Raw genomic sequence first — 25,146 nt, forward strand, 5'->3', positions numbered from 1 at the left:
ACTTATCTACAGTTCCTACCTACCTACCTACCTACTGTACCTACCTACCTACTTACCTACTGTACCTACCTACCTACATACATACCTACTGTACCTACCTACCTATTATAACTACATACCTACTGTACCTACCTACTTACCTACTGTACCTACCTACCTACTGTACCTACCTACCTACCTACTGTACCTACCTACCTACATACATACCTACTGTACCTACCTACCTATTATAACTACATACCTACTGTACCTACCTACTTACCTACTGTACCTACCTACCTACCTACCTACCTACTGTACCTACCTACCTACCTACTGTAACTACATACCTATCTACCTACTGTACCAACCTATCTACATACATACCTACTGTACCTACCTACCTACCTACCTACCTACCTACTGTACCTACCTACCTACCTACTGTACCTACCTACCTACCTACTGTACCTACCTACCTACCTACTGTACCTACATACCTACCTACTGTACCTACCTACCTACCTACCTACCTACCTACCTACTGTACCTACCTACCTACTTACCTACTGTACCTACCTACCTACTTACCTACTGTACCTACCTACCTACATACATACCTACTGTACCTACCTACCTATTATAACTACATACCTACCTACCTACTTCACCCACTGTACCCACCCACCCACCCACCACTGTACCTACCTACCTACCTACTGTACCTACCTACCTACCTACCTACCTACCTACTTACCTACCTACCTACCTACCTACTTACCTACCTACCTACTGTACCTACCTACCTACCTACTTACCTACCTAATTACCTACTGTACCTACCTACCTACTGTACCTACCTACCGACCTACCTACTTACCTACCTAATTACCTACTGTACCTACCTACCTACCTACCTCCCTACCTACCTACCTACCTACCTACTGTACCTACCTACCTACCTCCCTACCTCCCTACCTACCTACCTACCCACCTACTTATCTACTGTTCCTACCTACCTAGCTACCTACTGTACCTACCTACCTCCCTACCTACCTACCTACCTACTTATCTACTGTTCCTACCTACCTACCTACCTACCTACCTACTGTACCTACCTACTTATCTACTGTTCCTACCTACCTACCTACCTACATACCTACAGGTCATGGGAAATTGCTCTTTGAGTATTTTGTCCAGTAGGTTTCCTCAAGGAGAAAGCCCCCACTGGTATGTCAAAGATAATACATCAAAACACTATAGTACTACAATCACCAGAATCACTACAGTAATTACTATAGTAAATACTACAATCAGCAACATCACTACAGTAATTACTATAGTAAATACTACAATCGGCAACATCACTACAGTAATTACTATAGTAAATACTACAATCAGCTAAATCACTACAGTAATTACTATAGTAAATACTACAATCAGCAACATCACTACAGTAATTACTATAGTAAATACTACAATCAGCAACATCACTACAGTAATTACTATAGTAAATACTACAATCAGCTAAATCACTACAGTAATTACTATAGTAAATACTACAATCAGCAACATCACTACAGTAATTACTATAGTAAATACTACAATCAGCAACATCACTACAGTAATTACTATAGTAAATACTACAATCAGCAACATCACTACAGTAATTACTATAGTAAATACTACAATCAGCAACATCACTACAGTAATTACTATAGTAAATACTACAATCAGCAACATCACTACAGTAATTACTATAGTAAATACTACAATCAGCAACATCACTACAGTAATTACTATAGTAAATACTACAATCAGCAACATCACTACAGTAATTACTATAGTAAATACTACAATCAGCAACATCACTACAGTAATTACTATAGTAAATACTACAATCAGCAACATCACTACAGTAATTACTATAGTAAATACTACAATCAGCAACATCACTACAGTAATTACTATAGTAAATACTACAATCAGCTAAATCACTACAGTAATTACTATAGTACATACTACAGTTTTATTTACTACAGTATTTAACTGTAAATGCTACAGTATACTAGTCATGTCGGCAAAAACAGTACAGTGAAAACTACAGTAAAGTCTGCAAGGAATACTATAATATTTATACCATATTATAAACTCTGTGGTTCGAGCCCTGAATGCTGATTGGCTGACAGCCGTGGTATATCAGACCGTATGATAAAACATGTCTTTTTACTGCTCTAACTACGTTGGTAACCAGTTCATAATAGCAACAATAAGGCACCTCGGGGGTTTGTGATATATGGCCAATATGCCACGGCTACGGACTGTGTCCAGGCACTCTGCGTTGCGTCGTACATAAGAACAGCCCTTAACCGTGGTATATTGGCCATATACCACACCCACATGTGCCTTATTGCTTAAGTATACTATAGTATTTTTTCATGTGGGACACACCCAATGCACCCACCTCCTACCAACACACACATTCTCTAATCCCTCCCCATTACGTCAGTCTATTATCATACCCCTAAGGCTGGTAGTTCATCCCAGAACCATGCCTCAGTAGCCCTCTCTCTCTGTGTAAAACAGCACTGATGTTATCTACTGACCCTGGAAAGAGAGGAGCTGCTGTTTGCTGCTGAGGGTGCTTCACTCGCCCGGCTTGCCCCGGAGCACACACACACACACACACACACACACACACATACACACACACACACGCATAAACTCTCTCTCACACACACACACACACATACACATACACACACACACACATACACATACACACATACACACACACACACACATACATACATAAACTCTCTCACACACACATACACACACATACATAAACTCTCTCTCACACACACACACACACACACACACACCACACACACACACCCCACTACATAAGCCAGGTTCTGCCCGGAATACCAAGTAGAGAGACGACAGAGAGGGATAGAAGACCTGCCTTTGTGATGCTGTATGACTGTAGCCAGGCTGAAGACACAGTGCCATGCTGACCCCTGGTGGCAGCTACGGAGAACTGCAACACTAACAGGTTCCAGTCTACAGCAAGAGAGGAGTGTTTCACAAAGAATAGATGTTAGGAAGTGCTTCATTTGTAAATCGGGAGGTGTCGGAAGAAAAAGTGAGCGCGAGGAGGTGACCTGGCGGGCTCTGAGGCTTGAAAAAACGAACTTTCTAGTAAAGCATTGGATGCATATCGTAGCATTTGCGTAGTGACATAGAGCAGTATAGTAGAGGCACATGCAGAACCCAGCTAGTGGATCTGGGCTGATTCCAGATTAGAGTCGGGGCACTCGGCTGAGAGTCAGACTCGACCGACGTGATGATTCGAATGTATTGCTAGGGGCTCGGGCCGATTCCGGTGTGAGTTATCTGGCCCAAATGTATTACTTGGGGCTCGGGCCGATTCCGGTGTGAGTTATCTGGCCCAAATGTATTGCTAGGGGCTCGGGCCGATTCCGGTGTGAGTTATCTGGCCCAAATGTATTACTTGGGGCTCGGGCCAAATGTGGCGACTCTCTGACAGATGATTACACGGGCTGCTTTACATAACTAACATTTCATTATTTATTTTAACATATTTTCTCATTGTTTCTGGGATCAAAAAATAAAATGAACATTGAAATTAAATTATTTAAGTGTCTTTCCTGTTTAAGTAGTATTTTTGTATTTTTGATATTTAAAAAACTTTGTGGATGGGGCCTCCCAAGTGGCGGTCTATGACGCTGCACTGGAGAGCGGTTTGCTGATGTCAGCATTGTGAACAGAGTGCCCCATGGTGGGGTTATGGTATGGGCAGGCAGGCATAAGCTCCAGACAACAAACACAATTGCATTTTATTGATGTCAATTTGAATGCACAGAGATACCGTTACGAGATCCTGAGGCCCATTGTCCTGCCATTCATCCACCACCATCACCTTATTTGTCAGCTTTAAATGATCCAATGACTATGAGGTTAAAGGTCAGACTATCAGCTTTAAATGACCCAATATGAGGTTAAAGGTCAGACTATCAGCTTTAAATGATCCAATATGAGGTTAAAGGTCAGACTATCAGCTTTAAATGATCCAATGACTATGAGGTTAAAGGTCAGACTATCAGCTTTAAATGATCCAATGACTATGAGGTTAAAGGTCAGACTATCAGCTTTAAATGATCCAATGACTATGAGGTTAAAGGTCAGACTATCAGCTTTAAATGACCCAATGACTATGAGGTTAAAGGTCAGACTGTCAGCTTTAATTTGAGGGTATTTTCATCCATATCTGGTGAACTGGTTATAAATTACAGCACGTTTTGTACAGAGCCCCACATTTTAGGGGACCAAAAGTATTGTGATAAATTCACTTATGTCTATTAAAGTAGTCAGAAGTAGAGTATTTTTTTCTATTCTAGTTCTCAGTTTTTACCTTTAGTCTATTTCTAAAAAGGTACTGGATCGTTTCTCTCAAATGCCGCCCTGTTCCCTTGAAAGTGCACTACTTTTGACCAGACGCCGAGGCACATAGTACCATGTCGATATATTAGATATATTTGGATTGAAGGTGAAAGCCAAATGATTTCACAACTTCTTTTTTTGAATAGGCAGTGAGAATTAATGTTCATCATTGTTGCTTATCAGGAATATGATGTGCCGAGGACCATGGCAATAGAGGTGTGGTTATAAGGCCTTGTGGGTAATGGGTATCGGGGTTGAAAGACCACATATAGACTGTTGAATGGCTATTTTTGAACTTCTAGAAGCGTCAATATCGATGTAACAATGTTAATATAAGCATTTCTATACATTGTTGGATCCTGTATTTTACATTATAGCCATTAGCATATATATGATTAAATATTATCTGATGTTGGTTGTGTGAGGTGTCTGCATTTGTGCACTGGAGCATCATTATGAGATTAAACAACTGCTTGCTACTTGCCTGTTTGTGTGTGACAAGAACTGAGTAACATGGTGTGACCTGCATGTTGCAAAACTGTAGATAACAGCCCAGCAGATGCTTTGTCCTTGTGTTTGTATGTAACAATATTGAGCACATGGTGTGACTTGCTGTATCTTACAAAGTTGTGATAGGGAGGGGTGGTCATCACGAGGTTTAACTGAGATGGAAAAATACTGAACAACACAATAGCAGGAACTGAGCAACTGTTATAACTAGGCTGCGATACCAGAACAGTAAGGATCTATACATCGACGGAGGGAGGACTCCAAGAAGCGCCAAGAGGCGGGGACCCGCCTGAGCGCCTGCGATAGGCTGGGCAAGTCTAAACCACGCCCAGTCTCTACTGTGATAGGCCAACAGACGGGTTCGCCTATGTCCATCACAGTATAAGAACACTGTTTACATACATCTTGTCAGTTCTCTGTTCTGCCCTGCGTGGCATTACAGTGAGCCCGTATATACGAAAGTTGCATTTGCCATTTATTACTTAGCTAATAAAAAATACATAGTATAAAATCGGTGACTCATTGTTATATTTATCCTGATACCAGATTCGAATTTACGCAACTCTAACAACATACACTTGTTTTCTGCCATGAACCTTTATACACCCCTAGGAAACCTTTGTAAGAGGTCAACTCGGGTCATAGAGTCCCCAAAATATATTTGTGTTGTTTTTTGTGGCTCAGTCTTATGGCTTGGCACAAATTATCCTATGCATGAATTAAACATAATTCTGCAATCCCCCTGGTGGCCATGGGGTGCTCAGTAGCAACACCAACAGTTGGCTTTTCCCCCAAACGTTGATGATAAAAAAAAATCAAGAATAGATTAACATATCCGAACGTTATTTGACATGAAGGTTTAGTAAGGGGTCCTTATTAAATCAAAAGAACACAAGTCAAACTTAAATAGTTATGACGAAAAACACCTTTCAAAAAGTGCACTACTTCAGACATTGAATTGGCATGTGCTGATGCAGTACAGGGTTATGTATGTCCTAATGAATCTACACATCATTCTACACATCAATTAGAATGATAAGAGCGAAGATATTTATTTTTAAAAAACGGTTAGGGTTTGTGAAAAAAACTACAAAATGGCGTCACATTTGTAGTTCACAACTTTTCCGGTTTCTGTAAGAAGATTTTATCTGTTACATAAATTATTTAATAGAATCCGACAATGTTTACGACATTCAAATGAAAGTAACATTGCGCAAGAATAATTTAGGAATAGTTTAAAAATGTTTAAAAATAAAATCAGAAAATTCAGGAACGTAGTTTATTACGTCACGGGCATAGCGACGCACAAAACCAAAACAAACCGACTGAACGACCAAACCGACGACGTGTCCGAACAACACAGATATATATACGTGCATGTTCACAGTTCTCCCACTATGTCAGACCTGCCTGCATAACTTTCATTTACTTCATCTAATTTTAGTAATAATACGGTGTTGCTAATAGTATCGATACGAGTTGGTCACTTGCAACCGGCCTGTTCAGGATGGGACAACCCCCATTTCAATAGGAACATTTCCACGTTTGTAGCTTTACACACAAGGCTATGCATTATTCTTCCCAGAAGATGTCTTGGGTCAGAATAATCAAATACAATAATCACTTCAATCATTATGTGTCCATAGTTTTGATGATTCATTGCGAGTGCCTGTAGATTCTAGGCAACATTTTTCAACTAACCGGTTTCATCTGCAGCTGATGGGAGTCAGTTATTGTACAAGTAAAGTAGCCCTCTGGAAAACTACTTGAGAGTCTAGAAGTAACGGGTCAAAGTACTCAGTACTAGTTCAGCTTTTGTACATCTCATTCATACATAAGGAATCGTTGACTTAAAATAGGGTGACCAGACGTCCCAGTTTTCCGTGGCCTGTCCCCGGCTGGAGATTCCCCGTTTTTAATTGTGCGTTAAAAACAGACTGCAAAGTGAAATAATATTTTACGTGGCAAGAAAGACCGGGCATCAGAGTCAACCGGTTGACGTCTCAATCTTGTTGTGCTTGTTTTGTCCAGCAGAGGGGGCCGCTCGCGACAGCAGCTTCATTCACTCTTCTTCTTCTACTAACTACTTGTTCGCGCCAGTTTTAGAGGAAACTGCTGTGGAAAACTCGGCCGGAAGTGTCAAGTGAATCAATAACATCACCACAAACGTCTTTTCAAGACAGGTAAGTTACACTCGTTTGAGATACTAGCTAATGATGTTCTTTCACAACTTATTTTATAGTTAAATGGTCTGCGTTATATGGTTTTAAATAGGTTATGCTAGCTAACATTAGCTATGTCGACTAAGTTATCTACATCGGTTAGCCAGCTGCTGTCATGGTAACGAGGTTAAAAAACGTTCACATGTAAACATGCAGTGGACGGGCTATTTTGAAAATATGATTATATTAAATTAATGCACAATTAATTATGAGAATATTTATATGTATGTTACAATTGTAATGGTTTGGCATTATAAGTAGTGTGAAAATATATTTAGACATTTTCATGGATAACATTAGCATAATGTTTTCTGTTAGAGAGTGGAGAGGAGGAAGACTGGATAGGAAGAAGAGTGAGACAGAGGAGGAAAGGTTAAGATATGATTACAGAGCCTGACATTTTATTATTACAAACAATGTTTTTGAGATAAAATACAAAATGAGGCAAGCAATGGAATCTGTTAACCAAAGTATTTTATCTAATAGTGTTCTATTTATTATTAAAGATTGGAGAAGGACAAATGAAGGGAGTAAAAAGAGTGAAGCGAGGAGAGTGTGGAAGAGTGAGGTGGAAAGGTGAAGAGAAGGAAAGGAAGAAAGATCTGGAAGATGATTGGAGGAGAAGAAAAAGTTGAGAGTAAGAAGAGTGACACAAGGAGAGTGAAGAAGAGCAGACAGAGGAGGAACAATGGCTATTTCTAGAAACAGAAATGCCATTTTAATGACAACATGATGAGATAATTTCCATTCATTCGCTCAGGCCAAGACGATAGAATGGTTCACTGCACCCCTTTGTCATTCCTCTCTTTCAATTGGCAGCCGGAGAAGAACGGCAGTGGTAGAACATCAGACTAAAAAGCATAAAGCCTCTCTGATTGGCCGTGTTGGTTTGCCCTCTGTCACCACATTCTTCAAGAAGGTAGAGCCTTCCCAAGAAGAATATAGTTTAGCTGTACAGGAGGGTGTCTTTGTACACCACACTATGCGACACAATCATAGTTACAGATCTATGGACTGCACAGCACAACTGACACGGAAGCTTTATGAGCCGAAGTGTACATGTGCTAGGACAAAATGTGACGTCACAGTGAGTAACGTGTTAGCAACATGGGCAACTACTTTGGTACCACAGGAGCGAGACCAGGTTGGATTTGTGTCCCTGTCCATTGATGCGTCCAATCATGGACATGTAAAGCTGCTGCCAATAGTAGTCAGATATTGTAAGATATATGGTGGCAACACATCTGTGGAAACAAAACTGCTTGATTGTGTTGAATTGAAAGCAGAAACAGCAGAGGAGATTGCAGCTGAGGTCCTGGTGGTCATCCAAAAATGTAACCTGGAAAACAAAGTCGTGGCATTCTCTGCCGAAAACACACATACCTTCTTTGAATCATTCTTCACTGCGGCTGTGAACTACTTGCAGGCATTGGGAAAGCACACAGATAATCTAAAAGATGTACTTTGTCTCCTTTTAAAAAAGGCAACCTCAGCGTGAAGAGATCCAGAAGGCAGCAGCCACACTGCAGGAAAAAATGCCCCCATGTGACCATCAATGAGGATGCATTGTTTGACGAGGTTACTGGCCTGCAAGAGTTCCTAAAGGGGGGGATCGCTTGAAGAATGGAAAACATTGGAGACACCGCTTAGTCAGAGATGGAGTTACCCACTTCAAAGAGAACCACATCCCACACACTAACCTGGCTAGATTAGCGTCTGTTGTCATGTGCTGACCTGGAAGTAATACACCAGTCGAGAGAGTGTTCTCCCAAATGAATGATATATGGACAGCAGCAAGAAATAGGTTCACTGTTCCTGCCATCAAGGCCATGCTTATTGTGAAGACAAACTTCAACCTCCCCTGCCAGGAGTATATAATAGATAATAACATTGGATATTTAATGATATATTGATATTATATATAATAGATAATAACATTGGATATTGTAATGATATATTGACCTCCGACCTGTAAATGTCCCCGGTTTTAATTTCAGAAATCTGGTCACCTTAACTTAAAATCCCATGACTAATGTACTGATGTAGCTCCATGGGAGGAGTGAAACCCGCAGACACTCGCTCACCGTGGAATGAGTTGGACACATGCTAGTGTATGTTTACATTTACTCTGTTTACAAACATTGAGTAGAACAAAAACATCAATTTTGGGATCTGATGGGGCAGTTGAACTATATTCATGAGGCATTTATAAATGATATTCTTCAAGCATCCACAAGTGGATGTATCAACTGCAGATTGGCCATTTAAAGGGATCGGACCTGGTCATGTGACCTGGTCATGTGACCGGGCAAAAGCAGTAACAGAGGAGCGCCCTTCCAATCTGTACCACATGATCACATTGTCAACAAGGAAGAAACATAAACCTTTATTTTCCATAAAATGTTCAAACTATTTTTCCTTATGAAGGCAGATAAAGCACATCTACAAAACAAATGGAATCACTTTCCACCCAATGCAAACTGCACCCACCCAAACGAACAGCGTCAGTCTGGGACAGATTCCTCGTCATCAGAGCTGTAGTGGATGATGTCATCTAGGTCCTCTTCCAGGAGGTCATCTATGAAGTTATCTTCTAGGAGGGAGGTGTCTTGGCCCTTAGCTTTGCTGTATACCAGTTTGACAGAGTCCTGGTGTCCTGCTGACTCTCCTCTGAAGCATGGAGAAGAGACCTCTGCTCCCAGCTCCCGACTGATTCAATTGCCAACCTGACACCAACAATCGTAATGTGTCGGGTAAATACAATGAAGTATTCCTTAAATACAATATCAATTACAAGGTGCCAACATCAATACATATTAATGAACGTTCCCCTACTACTAATACAATGACGTATTCCTTAAATACAATATCAATTACAGGGTGCCAACATCAATACATATTAATGAACGTTCCCCTACTTTGCCTGCTTAGGTCAGGTGCCACATGTGAAGCAAGGTCTTGCACATTCTCCGATCCCCTCTTTAGGCTTTCCCAGTGCTGCTGGACTTCCTTTAGGACAATTACCTCTTCCTCCTTCAGCCGTCTCAGGAGCATCACCCGGTCAAAGGCTATTGTCTTTGTGAGTAGGTCAGCTGTAAATTCAGAAGAATGCAATGTGGATTTGTAACTTTAATGGCAGTGCGGTCTGTGTTTGAGCAACTGAACAAACACAGATAACAAAACAGAAACATAGTTATTGTGACACACAAACATACTTACTTTGTCCGTGCAGCTCCCGAGGCCACTCAGCTCCCGAGGCCACGCAGCTCCCGAGGCCACTCAGCTCCCGAGGCCACTCAGCTCCCGAGGCCACTCAGCTCCCGAGGCCACTCAGCTCCCGAGGCCACTCAGCTCCCAAGGCCACTCAGCTCCCAGGGCCACTCAGCTCCCAGGGCCACTCAGCTCCCAGGGCCACTCAGCTCCCAAGGCCACGCAGCTCCCAAGGCCACGTAGCTCCCAAGGCCGCGCAGCTCCCAGGGCCACTCAGCTCCCGAGGCCACTCGGCTCCCGAGGCCACTCGGCTCCCGGGGCCACTCGGCTCCCAGGACCACTCAGCTCCCAAGGCCACTCAGCTCCCAAGGCCACTCAGCTCCCGAGGCCGTGCAGGAAGGTCTGCAGAAAGGATCTCATCTGCAGATGGTTTTGCTGAATCTGGTACAAGGGTGTTGTACTCCTCTGTGGCAGCTGTCAATTTGGCCTTTTCTTCCCATATCTTTCTGCACAGAGGGTCTTTTCTTTCATCCTTCTGTCATCAAAACAAAAGGAGAATGGAATTATTTGTTAAATTGCAAGGCTTTGAAATGAAAGAGAAATGAAGTGTGTGCAATTCAATATTGATGAAATGTACCTGTCTGACGGTAGAGGTTCTGTTTCCTTTGTTTGGTGCTGAGAAACAGGACTTCAATTGTTCTCTGTAGTACCTGAGGACCATCCATGTTCTCATCGTTTCCTCTGAAATACAATAAATCTATAAATGATCAACGTCTCTCCAACGGTAACTAGTTGCACACACTTCCTGGGGGAACATAGGGCCTGTGAAGGTTTCTGTAACAAATTATTTGTTATGTGGGGGGTGAGTGAGCCCCAACCTGGAGAACCAGGGAATGATTTGTTATGTGGGGGATGAGTGAGCCCCAACCTGGAGAACCAGGGAATGTTTTGTTATGTGGGGGGTGAGTGAGCCCCAACCTGGAGAACCAGGGAATGATTTGTTATGTGGGGAGTGAGTGAGCCCCAACCTGAAGAACCAGGGAATGATTTGTTATGTGGGGGGGTGAGTGAGCCCCAACCTGGAGAACCAGGGAATGATTTGTTATGTGGGGGGTGAGTGAGCCCCAACCTGGAGAACCAGGGAATGATTTGTTATGTGGGGGGTGAGTGAGCCCCAACCTGGAGAACCAGGGAATGTTTTGTCTGCCTCCTACCCTTCAACCTGTCTGGCTTGATTTCACCTGCCGGTGGAATAACCATCTAAGGGTCATTGGAGTACACCCTCGAAGGGTCATTGGAGTACGCCCTCTAAGGGTTAGCTCTCAGGGTCATTGGAGTACACCCTCTCAGGGTCATTGGAGTACACCCTCTAAGGGTTAGAGCTCAGGGTCATTGGAGTACACCCTCTAAGGGTTAGAGCTCAGGGTCATTGGAGTACACCCTCTAATGGTTAGAGCTCAGGGTCATTGGAGTACACCCTCTAAGGGTTAGAGCTCAGGGTCATTGGAGTACACCCTCTCAGGGTCATTGGAGTACGCCCTCTAAGGGTTAGAGCTCAGGGTCATTGGAGTACACCCTCTCAGGGTCATTGGAGTACGCCCTCTAAGGGTTAGAGCTCAGGGTCATTGGAGTACACCCTCTCAGGGTCATTGGAGTACACCCTCTAAGGGTTAGAGCTCAGGGTCATTGGAGTACACCCTCTAAGGGTCATTGGAGTACGCCCTCTAAGGGTTAGAGCTCAGGGTCATTGGAGTACACCCTCTCAGGGTCATTGGAGTACGTCCTCTAAGGGTTAGAGCTCAGGGTCATTGGAGTACGTCCTCTAAGGGTTAGAGCTCAGGGTCATTGGAGTACACCCTCTCAGGGTTAGAGCTCAGGGTCATTGGAGTACGTCCTCTAAGGGTTAGAGCTCAGGGTCATTGGAGTACACCCTCTAAGGGTTAGAGCTCAGGGTCATTGGAGTACACCCTCTAAGGGTTAGAGCTCAGGGTCATTGGAGTACACCCTCTAAGGGTTAGAGCTCAGGGTCATTGGAGTACACCCTCTAAGGGTTAGAGCTCAGGGTCATTGGAGTACGTCCTCTAAGGGTTAGAGCTCAGGGTCATTGGAGTACACCCTCTAAGGGTTAGAGCTCAGGGTCATTAGAGTACCCAAGCCTCTCCACTACGTCAAGGTGACAGTCCAGGAGAGTTACATTCAGGATTATTTATTTTATGTATTCATTTACCTGTATTAGCCCATTGCTGAACTTCAGTTGTCCTGTTGTACAGAATCTCATCTCCTTCACCCATATCACTCTTTTCAACTTTTGGAGAGTCTAGATCTCGATTTTTGCTGTTGTCTGAGAATAATGACAAAAGCAAAACAGAATAATGAATTGTTTTAAAATAAAATAAATGCATAAATACAATTATTATGAAATAAATGTATTGATCCACACAATACACCTTCAAGTATCTTCTGGACAAAACTCTGTCTCCCCCCCACGGCCTGGATGGTTAACATGTCTGTTCCCCCCACGGCCTGGATGGTTAACATGTCTGTTCCCCCCACGGCCTGGATGGTTAACATGTCTGTTCCCCCACAGCCTGGATGGTTAACATGTCTGTTCCCCCACAGCCTGGATGGTTAACATGTCTGTTCCCCCACAGCCTGGATGGTTAACATGTCTGTTCCCCCCCACGGCCTGGATGGTTAACATGTCTGTTACCCCCCACGGCCTGGATGGTTAACATGTCTGTTCCCCCCCACAGCCTGGATGGTTAACATGTCTGTTCACAGCCTGGATGGTTATCATGTCTGTTCCCCCCACGGCCTGTATGGTTAACATGTCTGTTCCCCCCCACGGCCTGGATGGTTAACATGTCTGCTCCCCCCACAGCCTGGTTGGTTAACATGTCTGTTCCCCCCACAGCCTGGATGGTTAACATGTCTGTTCCCCCCACGGCCTGGATGGTTAACATGTCTGTTCCCCCCACAGCCTGGATGGTTAACATGTCTGTTCACGGCCTGGATGGTTAACATGTCTGTTCCCCCCACGGCCTGGATTGTTAACATGTCTGTTCTCCCCCACGGCCTGGATGGTTAACATGTCTGTTCCCCCCCACGGCCTGGATGGTTAACATGTCTGTTCCCCCCCACAGCCTGGATGGTTAACATGTTTGTTCCCCCCACAGCCTGGATGGTTAACATGTCTGTTCCCCCCCACGGCCTGGATGGTTAACATGTCTGTTCCCCCCCACGGCCGGGATGGTTAACATGTCTGTTCCCCCCCACAGCCTGGATGGTTAACATGTCTATTCCCCCCACGGCCTGGATGGTTAACATGTCTGTTCCTCCCCACGGCCTGGATGGTTAACATGTCTGTTCCCCCCACAGCCTGGATGGTTAACATGTCTGTTCACAGCCTGGATGGTTAACATGTCTGTTCCCCCCCACGGCCTGGATGGTTAACGTCTGTTCCCCCCACAGCCTGGATGGTTAACATGTCTGTTCCCCCCCACGGCCTGGATGGTTAACATGTCTGTTCCCCCCATGGCCTGGATGGTTAACATGTCTGTTCCCCCCCACGGCCTGGATGGTTAACATGTATGTTCCCCCCCACGGCCTGGATGGTTAACATGTCTGTCCCCCCACAGCCTGGATGGTTAACATGTCTGTTTCCCCCCCACGGCCTGGATGGTTAACATGTCTGTTCCCCCCCGCGGCCTGAATGGTTAACATGTCTGGCCCCCATGGCCTGGATGGTTAACATGTCTGTTCCCCCCCACAGCCTGGATGGTTAACATGTCTGTTCCCCCCACGGCCTGGATGGTTAACATGTCTGTTCCCCCCACGGCCTGGATGGTTAACATGTCTGTTCCCCCCCACGGCCTGGATGGTCAACATGTCTGTGGCCCCCCCACAGCCTGGATGGTTAACATGTCTGTTCACCCCCTCAGCCTGGATGCTAGAACAGCCAAATAGAACTCCTTATTCCAGATAAGTATTAACATAGCTGAATAGAACTCCTTATTCCAGATAAGTATTAACATAGCAGAATAGAACTCCTTATTCCAGATAAGTACTAACATAGCTGAATAGAACTCCTTATTCCAGATAAGTAGTAACATAGCTGAATAGAACTCCTTATTCCAGATAAGTATTAACACAGCTGAATAGAACTCCTTATTCCAGATAAGTATTAACATAGCTGAATATAACTCCTTATTCCAGATAAGTATTAACATAGCTGAATAGAACTCCTTATTCCAGATAAGTATTAACATAGCTGAATAGAACTCCTTATTCCAGATAAGTATTAACATAGCTGAATAGAACTCCTTATTCCAGATTAGTATTAACAGCTGAATAGAACTCCTTATTCCAGATAAGTACTAACATAGCTAAATAGAACTCCTTATTCCAGATTAGTATTAACAGCTGAATAGAACTCCTTATTCCAGATAAGTATTAACATAGCTGAATAGAACTCCTTATTCCAGATAAGTACTAACATAGCTAAATAGAACTCCTTATTCCAGATTAGTATTAACAGCTGAATAGAACTCCTTATTCCAGATAAGTATTAACATAGCTGAATAGAACTCCTTATTCCAGATTAGTAGTAACAGCTGAATAGAACTCCTTATTCCAGATAAGTATTAACATAGCTGAATATAACTCCTTATTCCAGATAAGTATTAACATAGCTGAATAGAACTCCTTATTCCAGATAAGTATTAACATAGCTGAATAGAACTCCTTATTCCAGATAAGTATTAACAGCTGAATAGAACTCCTTATTCCAGATAAGTAGTAACAGCTGAATAGAACTCCTTATTCCAGATAAGTAGTAACAGCTGAATAGAACAAACAAATTGTTTTCCTCCTTTGGACATTTGCTTGGAACAGATTGCAGCCCTCGACAGGAAGCTGTTCCCTTGTTCCACTTCCTCCCCAGAGTTGTGCCGGCTCCTTCCTGATTACGTCCTCCCCACTTAATCTTAATTTACATTTAAAAACAGACTTAATATTGTAATTCTGTGAATAACAAACATCTAAATGGGAAGCCGTGTAAAGAACTGAAGCTGGAAATTCTCTTTGAACAGTTGAATAAAGAAAAACTTACCTCGCATTTCAAACGATGTGCCTTTGCATGACGGAAAGCAGTGGCTTCATGTCTAGAAGAGTGGTGAGCTCTGGACAATGAAGGGCAACTTTGGTCAGGTGTGGCCAGAATGTGCAGATCACATCCGTACACATGAATTGTGTGTTCCTGCTGCCAGACAATTCCTTCTGCAAGAACAGTGTTGTACGCAAATATCTCCCCAGGCATCATGTTGAGGGGCTTCCTTTCCTCTTTAGCCACTGCCCAAGTTGAGGCTCCTTAGAAGTATTCAGACGGCAACTTAGAGTCTTCATCAAGTCGTTTGGTTTCCTAGACGACTCTTTAGCTGCTGTCCACTGGGATGACTTGATTGTAGTGGCTTCCTTTCTTCTTTAGCCTGAAGCGGGTTTGTTTCGTACGGATACAGTCCACACTGGGTGGGTATAATTTGAGGAACCAAAACTTCATAAATAACAAGGTTGTCAACAAACATCGCAGACAGTCGTATAACAGTAGAATGAGATACCGGGTAGGAGGAGCTATGTAATTACGTTTTTCACTCACCACGTTTATTCGGACAAATGTCTCTTCATTCTGGTAGCCTCCACCATGTCTCGTTCGTTGGTTTAGTTATTATTTCCAGTGAACTCTGTTGCGCCTCAATTGGGGAATCGCTGTGGTTGAAATGTAACTAATGACCTACTAGGTGGCTTGTACGTACTACAGACTACAGAGCATGCATTGTATTTTGTATTTCTCTCTGTGTTAATCTTGTTTCCAGGTAACTTGTGTCGATGTTGTTGAGTTCATCTTGTTAAATAAATATTAAATAAATTAGAACATGTAAAATATATACTTTGACCTATTTAACCCCAAGATGCTTGATTCACTACAACTGCTCTTGAATAACTTTTCAGTCGTTTTTGCTTTACATTCCGACTTTTGAACGTCTTGGACATATATATTAGTGTTTAATATATCTATATTTTTTTAAAGAGCAACTTATGTAAGGCATCCCATCTGTGTTAAGGTGATAGTGTGTGTGGTGTTGTTTCTCTTGATGTCCACTAGGTGTCAGCACAGCTTCAATTATGTCACACCAGGTTCACAACATGTTTTCATGTGTAACAAATCAAATAGTATTTGTCACATGCGCCGAATACTACATGTTTAGACATTACAGTGAAATGCTGAAATGAAGCCCTTAACACATTTTTCTTACAACTAAATTGTTGGTTAAGTAAAAAATAAGAAATAAAAGTAACAAATAATTAAAGATCAGCAGTAAAATAAAAATAGCGAGAGTCAATGTGGAGGCTATATACAGGGTATTACGGTACAGAGTCAATGTGGAGGCTATATACAGGGGGTACCGGTACAGAGTGAATGTGGAGGCTATATACAGGGTATTACGGTACAGAGTCAATGTGGAGGCTATATACAGGGGGTACCGGTACAGAGTGAATGTGGAGGCTATATACAGGGTATTACGGTACAGAGTGAATGTGGAGGCTATATACAGGGGGTACTGGTACAGAGTCAATGTGGAGGCTATATACAGGGGGTACCGGTACAGAGTCAATGTGGAGGCTATATACAGGGGGTACCGGTACAGAGTCAATGTGGAGGCTATATACAGGGGGTACCGGTACAGAGTCAATGTGGAGGCTATATACAGGGGTACCGGTACAGAGTCAATGTGGAGGCTATATACAGGGGTACCGGTACAGAGTGACTTGGGGTATGTGGAGGCTATATACAGGGGGTACCGGTACAGAGTCAATGTGGAGGCTATATACAGGGGGTACCGGAGAGCTACAGAGTCAATGTGGAGGCTATATACAGGGGGTACCAATGGGAGGCTACAGAGTCAATGTGGAGGCTATATACAGGGGTACCAATGTGGAGGCTACAGAGTCAATGTGGAGGCTATATACAGGGGGTACCTATACAGGTACAGAGTCAATATGGAGGCTATATACAGGGGGTACCAATGGTACAGAGTCAATATGGAGGCTATATACAGGGGGGTACAGAGTCAATGTGGAGGCTATATACAGGGGGTACAGAGTGAATGTGGAGGCTATATACAGGGGGTACCAGGGGTACAGAGTCAATGTGAGGCTATATACAGGGGGTACCGTGGAGGCTACAGAGTCAATGTGGAGGCTATATACAGGGGGTACCGTGGAGGCTACAGAGTCAATATGGAGGCTATATACAGGGGGTACCGGGGAGGCTATATACAGAGTCAATGTGGAGGCTATATACATGGGGTACCGTGGGGAGCTACAGAGTCAATGTGGAGGATATATACAGGGGGTACCGGTACAGAGTCAATGTGGAGGCTATATACAGGGGGTACTGGTACAGAGTCAATGTGGAGGCTATATACAGGGGGTACCAATCTGGAGGCTACAGAGTCAATGTGGAGGCTATATACAGGGGTCAACTGGTACAGAGTCAATGTGGAGGCTATATACAGGGGATACCAGTACAGAGTCAATGTGGAGGCTATATACAGGGGTTACCGGTACAGAGTCAATGTGGAGGCTATATACAGGGAGTACAGAGTCAATGGGAGGCTACAGAGTCAATGTGGAGGCTATATACAGGAGTACCGGTACAGAGTCAATGTGGAGGCTATATACAGGGGGTACCGGGGAGCTACAGAGTCAATGTGGAGGCTATATACAGGGTATTACGGTACAGAGTCAATGTGGAGGCTATATACAGGTTATTACGGGGGTACAGAGAGTCAATGTGGAGGCTATATACAGGGGGTACCGGTACAGAGTCAATCTGGAGACTATATACAGGGGGAACCGATACAGAGTCAATGTGGAGGCTATGTACAGGTCAATGTGGAGGCTATATACAGGGGTAGTACCGGTACAGAGTCAATGTGGAGGCTATATACAGGGGTACCGTGGAGGCTACAGAGTCAATCTGGAGACTATATACAGGGGGAACCGATACAGAGTCAATGTGGAGGATATATACAGGGAGTACCGGTACAGAGTCAATGTGGAGGCTATATACAGGGGGTACCGGGAGGATACAGAGTCAATCTGGAGACTATATACAGGGGGAACCGATACAGAGTCAACGTGGAGGCTATATACAGGGTATTACGGTACAGAGTCAATCTGGAGACTATATACAGGGGGAACCGATACAGAGTCAATGTGGAGACTATATACAGGGGGAACCGATACAGAGTCAACGTGGAGGCTATATACAGGGGGTACCGGTACAGAGTCAATCTGGAGACTATATACAGGGGGTAACAGTACAGAGTCAATGTGGAGGCTATATACAGGTTATTACGGTACAGAGTCAACGTGGAGGCTATATACAGGGGTATTAGAGTCAATGGTACAGAGTCAAGTCAATGGAGGCTATATACAGGTTATTACGGTACAGAGTCAATGTGGAGGCTATATACAGGGGGTATTCACTATTGTTCCAATATGTCCCGAGAGGCGCAGCAGTCTAAGGCAGTGCTTGAGGCGTCACTACAGACACAGCCTGGAATCAAACCAGGGTATCACAGCCTGCCGTGATTGGGAGTCCCATAGGGCTGCCTATAATTGACGTCGTCCGGGTTTGGCCGGAGTAGGTCGTCTTAATTGTTCTTAACTGACTTGCATAGTTGAAATAAAGGTTACATAAAAAAAAAATCTGAACAGAAGACGGAGATAGATATCGCGAGATGACATGAAGTGAATGTCCATAGCAGAACACTAGATGGAGCTAGATATCGCGAGATGATATTCAACTAGAAGTAGTGAAAGTAAAGTGTGAAACTCCACCACCCTTTTCCTCCGTTATTTCTGGAACAGACGTCGTGTTACATTCTGTTCGTTGACAAATGAGCCTTTCGACTGTTTTGGTTTATTTTTCTAAACTCCTAATAGTTTTATTGACCAGTTACAAACAGCTTTACCTTGGAGTCAGACTTGTTTTGTTCGTGAAATGAAGATCTTTCCGATCTCGGCGGTCTGGTGTTTTGGGATTCTGTTCATCAGTGTTTCATTGATAACGACAGGTAGGACACAACATTATTCCTTCATTATTTAGCCTGTAGGCTATTTTATTATCTGAACATAATATTAACAAGAAAGAAATCGTAACTTCATATCAAAGTGGCTCATAAAGTAGAGGGTGTTAAATTGTTAGACTACAGGAAGTGTCATAAAGTAGAAGGTGTTAAATTGTTGGGCTACAGGAAGTGTCATAAAGTAGAGGGTGTTAAATTGTTAGACTAAAGGAAGTGTAGCCATGTTTATGACTAAAAAGAGGAGACGTTTTACACCGAAGTAAAGACGATTCAGGTCGGATATTCGCCTGTAGTTTTCCTTCCTCCACCAACAGCAGTTAGGGACCGTCAACATAGTGACAAATCACATTTTTCTAATTTCAATAGCTATTTAACCAATACTCCTAATAATTCCAATACTGGTTCTAGCTTACCAGATGTCATAGACACATAATGCAAACACTTTTTGTCGATTTACATATCGCACACTTTTAAGTTATTTACATTTTTGAATTTCAATAGCTCCCTGGTCATGTGACCTACTGCCTTCAAACAAGGTTCAGAATGTCCACTCAGTGGCCCTACACATTGCACACCCTTTATTTTGTCCATTTTCATCTACACAATTTCACATTTTCAATGTTTTTCAATATTTCTAAATTCAATACACATTTACATTTAAGTCATTTAGCAGACGCTCTTATCCAGAGCGACTTACAAATTGGACTTTGGTAATGTGACCTACTGACCTCAAACAAGGTTCAGATTGTCTACTGACTACCCTTCTATATTGCACACCCTTTAGTTTGTCCATTTTAATCTCACACGATTTTACACAAATTTTACATAAATTGACATTTCAATAGCTCCTTGGTCATGTGACCTACTGACTTCCAACAAGGGCAAGCAAATGATTGAAAGGGGTGATTATGGGCCTCCTGGGTGGCACACTGCATCACAGTGCCAGCTGTGCCACCAGAGATTCTGGGTTTGAGCCCAGGCTCTGTCGCAGCCGGCCGCGAGGCTCATTGGTGCACAATTGGACCACTGTTGTCCATGTTAGGATTTTGTCCAATGGGATGAAATGAAATTGGGGAGAAAAAAAGGGGGGGGAAGGGGTGATTATTTTCTGTTGTTGTTCCGACACCCGGTTGACGATTTTTGGTTCTCAAGCCTATAATTATTGTGCACTTGATGTTGTAAAAACCAGTTAAAGTCCTAAAGGTTAGCACTCTGTAAGACAGAAAAGCCTCTGATGCCACCGGGCGTGACTCAGGGGTTGATGGTGTAAAAACCAGTTAAAGTCCTAAAGGTTAGCAGTCTGTAAGACAGAAAGGCCTCTGATGCCACTGGGCGTGACTCAGGGGTTGATGGTGTAAAAACCAGTTAAAGTCCGCTAAAGGTTAGCAGTCTGTAAGACAGAAAAGCCTCTGATGCCACCGGGCGTGACTCAGGGGTTGATGTTGTAAAAACCAGTTAAAGTCCGCTAAAGGTTAGCAGTCTGTAAGACAGAAAGGCCTCTGATGCCACTGGGCGTGACTCAGGGGTTGATGTTGTAAAAACCAGTTAAAGTCCGCTAAAGGTTAGCAGTCTGTAAGACAGAAAAGCCTCTGATGCCACCGGGCGTGACTCAGGGGTTGGGGGCAGCACTCAGGCTGTGGAGGTTGGGGACTTAGTCTCTGAGTGGATAAAAGCGGGCGGGTTACCAGGTGCACAAGGAGGCCTCCATCAGGCGCCCACTAAGGGCACCTTGTTTGAGGTCAGTAGGTTTTGAACATTGAAATTAAAATGTAAATAAAAAGTTTGTACTTTTTTGTTGTTGTTTTGTACTAATTCAACAAAATGCTGCTCACATTTCCACGTTTATTAGCTTTGCAAAGTGAATGTCCAAATCGTGAAAAATAAGACCTGTGCAATGTTGTGTGCAATTTTTCCAACATCATGACACTTATTTGGAGTCTGTGGCTCAAGTGGTTTGAAAGCTACTGAGGTTTGAAAGCGCGAATATCCAACCTGAAACTGATTTTTACCTTGGTGCGTTTTACGATTGGCGTTGAAGAGAGACAAAGAATTCAGATCGTAAAACGTCTTCTCTTTATAGTCATAAATATGGCTGAAGCTAAGGAAGAGTAGACTCACCAGTTTGAAATAATGAATGTTAGATTTGGGAACAAGGGTTAATGGTTAAGTATAATTTAGTGAGTGTTAAGATCATGGTAATGACCATAGAGATAGAGGATTCATTTCATATCATTACCATTATAGATCATGGTAATGACCATAGAGATAGAGGATTCATCTTCATATCATTACCATTATAGATTAGGGTAATGACCATAGAGATAGAGGATTCATCTTCATATCAGTACCATAATAGATTAGGGTAATGACTATAGAGAGAAGTCTTTATATCAGTACCATTATAGATTAGGTGCTGACTATAGAGAGAGGTCTTTATATCAGTACCATTATGGTAATGACCATAGAGATATAGGTTTCATCTTCATATCAGTACCATTATAGATTAGGGCAATGTCTATAGAGATAGGTCTTAAACCCTATCAACTCCCGAGAGATGAGGCTGGTGTGACCGAAGTGAAATGGCTGGCTAGTTACCGTGCGCTAATAGCGATTCAAACATCACTCGCTCTGAGCCTTGGGGTGGTTGTTTCCCTTGCTCTGCATGGGTAACCCTGCTTCGATGTGGTGGCTGTTGTCGTTGTGTTGCTGGTTTGAGCCCAGGGAGGAGCGAGGAGAGGGACAGAAGCTATACTGTTACACTGGCAATATTAAAGTGCCTATAAGAACTTCCAATAGTCAAAGGTTAATGAAATACAAATGGTATAGAGGGAAATAGTCCTATAATTCCTATAATAACTACAACCTAAAACTTCTTACCTGGGAATATTGAAGACTCATGTTAAAAGGAACCACCAGCTTTCATATGTTCTCATGTTCTGAGCAAGGAACTTAAACGTTAGCTTTCTTACAAGGCACATATTGCACTTTTACCTTCTTCTCCAACACTTTGTTTTTGCATTATTTCAACCAAATTGAACATGTTTCATTATCTACTTGAGGCGAAATTGATTTTATTGATGTATTATATTATATGTATATTCAGTATTGTTGAAATTGTCAATATTACAAATAAATAAATAAATAATTCAACGGTATCGGCGTTGAAAAATCATAATCGGTCGAGAGATGAGGGGTCTGGGACAATGCACTGTCTGGGATGAGGGGTCTGGGACAATGTACTGTCTGGGATGAGGGGTCTGGGCCAATGTACTGTCTGGGATGAGGGGTCTGGGCCAATGTACTGTCTGGGATGAGGGGTCTGGGCCAATGTACTGTCTGGGATGAGGAGTCTGGGACAATGTACTGTCTGGGATGAGGGGTCTGGGACAATGTACTGTCTGGGATGAGGGGTCTGGGACAATGTACTGTCTGGGATGAGGGGTCTGGGACAATGTACTGTCTGGGATGAGGGGTCTGGGCCAATGTACTGTCTGGGATGAGGAGTCTGGGACAATGGACTGTCTGGGATGAGGGGTCTGGGACAATGTACTGTCTGGGATGAGGGGTCTGGGACAATGTACTGTCTGGGATGAGGAGTCTGGGACAATGTACTGTCTGGGATGAGGGGTCTGGGACAATGTACTGTCTGGGATGAGGGGTCTGGGACAATGTACTGTCTGGGATGAGGGGTCTGGGATGAGGGGTCTGGGACAATGTACTGTCTGGGATGAGGGGTCTGGGACAATGTACTGTCTGGGATGAGGGGTCTGGGACAATGTACTGTCTGGGATGAGGGGTCTGGGACAATGTACTGTCTGGGATGAGGGGTCTGGGAATGTACTGTCTGGGATGGGGTCTGGGACAATGTACTGTCTGGGATGAGGGTCTGGGACAATGTACTGTCTGGGATGAGGGGTCTGGGACAATGTACTGTCTGGGATGAGGGGTCTGGGACAATGTACTGTCTGGGATGAGGGGTCTGGGACAATGTACTGTCTGGGATGAGGGGTCTGGGACAATGTACTGTCTGGGATGAGGGGACAATGTACTGTCTGGGATGAGGGGTCTGGGACAATGTACTGTCTGGGATGAGGGGTCTGGGACAATGTACTGTCTGGGATGAGGGGTCTGGGACAATGTACTGTCTGGGACAATGTACTGTCTGGGACAATGTACTGTCTGGGATGAGGGGTCTGGGCCAATGTACTGATGAGGGGTCTGGGACAATGTACTGTCTGGGATGAGGGGTCTGGGACAATGTACTGTCTGGGATGAGGGGTCTGGGACAATGTACTGTCTGGGATGAGGGGTCTGGGACAATGTACTGTCTGGGATGAGGGGTCTGGGACAATGTACTGTCTGGGATGAGGGGTCTGGGACAATGAGGGTCTGGGACAATGTACTGTCTGGGATGAGGGGTCTGGGCCAATGTACTGTCTGGGATGAGGAGTCTGGGACAATGTACTGTCTGGGATGAGGGGTCTGGGACAATGTACTGTCTGGGACAATGTACTGTCTGGGATGAGGGGTCTGGGACAATGCACTGTCTGGGATGAGGGGTCTGGGACAATGTACTGTCTGGGATGAGGGGTCTGGGACAATGTACTGTCTGGGATGAGGGGTCTGGGACAATGTACTGTCTGGGATGAGGGGTCTGGGACAATGTACTCTCTGGGATGAGGGGTCTGGGATGAGTGGTCTGGGACAATGTACTGTCTGGGATGAGGGGTCTGGGATGAAGGGTCTGGGACAATGTACTGTCTGGGACAATGTACTGTCTGGGACAATGTACTGTCTGGGATGAGGGGTCTGGGACAATGTACTGTCTGGGATGAGGGGTCTGGGACAATGTACTGTCTGGGATGAGGGGTCTGGGACAATGTACTGTCTGAGGGTGGGATGAGGGGTCTGGGACAATGTACTGTCTGGGATGAGGGGTCTGGGACAATGTACTGTCTGGGAATGAGGGGTCTGGGATGAGGGGTCTGGGACAATGTACTGTCTGGGATGAGGGTCTGGTACAATGTACTGTCTGGGATGAGGGGTCTGGGACAATGTACTGTCTGGGATGAGGGGTCTGGGACAATGTACTGTCTGGGATGAGGGGTCTGGGAAAATGTACTGTCTGGGATGAGGGGTCTGGGACAATGTACTGTCTGGGATGAGGGGTCTGGGACAATATACTGTCTGGGACAATGTACTGTCTGGGATGAGGGGTCTGGGACAATATACTGTCTGGGACAATGTACTGTCTGGGATGAGGAGTCTGGGACAATATACTGTGTGGGATGAGGAGTCTGGGATGAGGGGTCTGGGACAATGTACTGTCTGGGATGAGGGGTCTGGGACAATGTACTGTCTGGGATGAGGGGTCTGGGACAATGTACTGTCTGGGATGAGGGGTCTGGGACAATGTACTGTCTGGGATGAGGGGTCTGGGACAATATACTCTCTGGGATGAGGGGTCTGGGACAATGTACTGTCTGGGTTGAGGGGTCTGGGACAATGTACTGTCTGGGACAATGTACTGTCTGGGATGAGGGGTCTGGGCCAATGTACTGTCTCTGATGAGGGGTCTGGGACAATGTACTGTCTGGGATGAGGGG

The 25,146-nt window shown here is 44.1% G+C and overlaps 1 protein-coding gene and 1 non-coding gene across 2 annotated transcripts in view; both read left to right on the forward strand.

Annotated features, from left to right (window-relative positions):
• Positions 1 to 25,146, forward strand: part of LOC115126308 (myelin-oligodendrocyte glycoprotein-like) — a 264,366-nt gene that overhangs the window by 224,450 nt on the left and 14,770 nt on the right. The window lies entirely within an intron of this gene.
• LOC135574435 (U7 small nuclear RNA) lies at positions 1,150 to 1,205 on the forward strand. Its single transcript, XR_010465442.1, has one exon. It is a non-coding gene; the product is annotated as a U7 small nuclear RNA (small nuclear RNA).

This window comes from Oncorhynchus nerka, linkage group LG12, assembly GCF_034236695.1.
Source record: "Oncorhynchus nerka isolate Pitt River linkage group LG12, Oner_Uvic_2.0, whole genome shotgun sequence".
NCBI lineage: Eukaryota > Metazoa > Chordata > Actinopteri > Salmoniformes > Salmonidae > Oncorhynchus > Oncorhynchus nerka.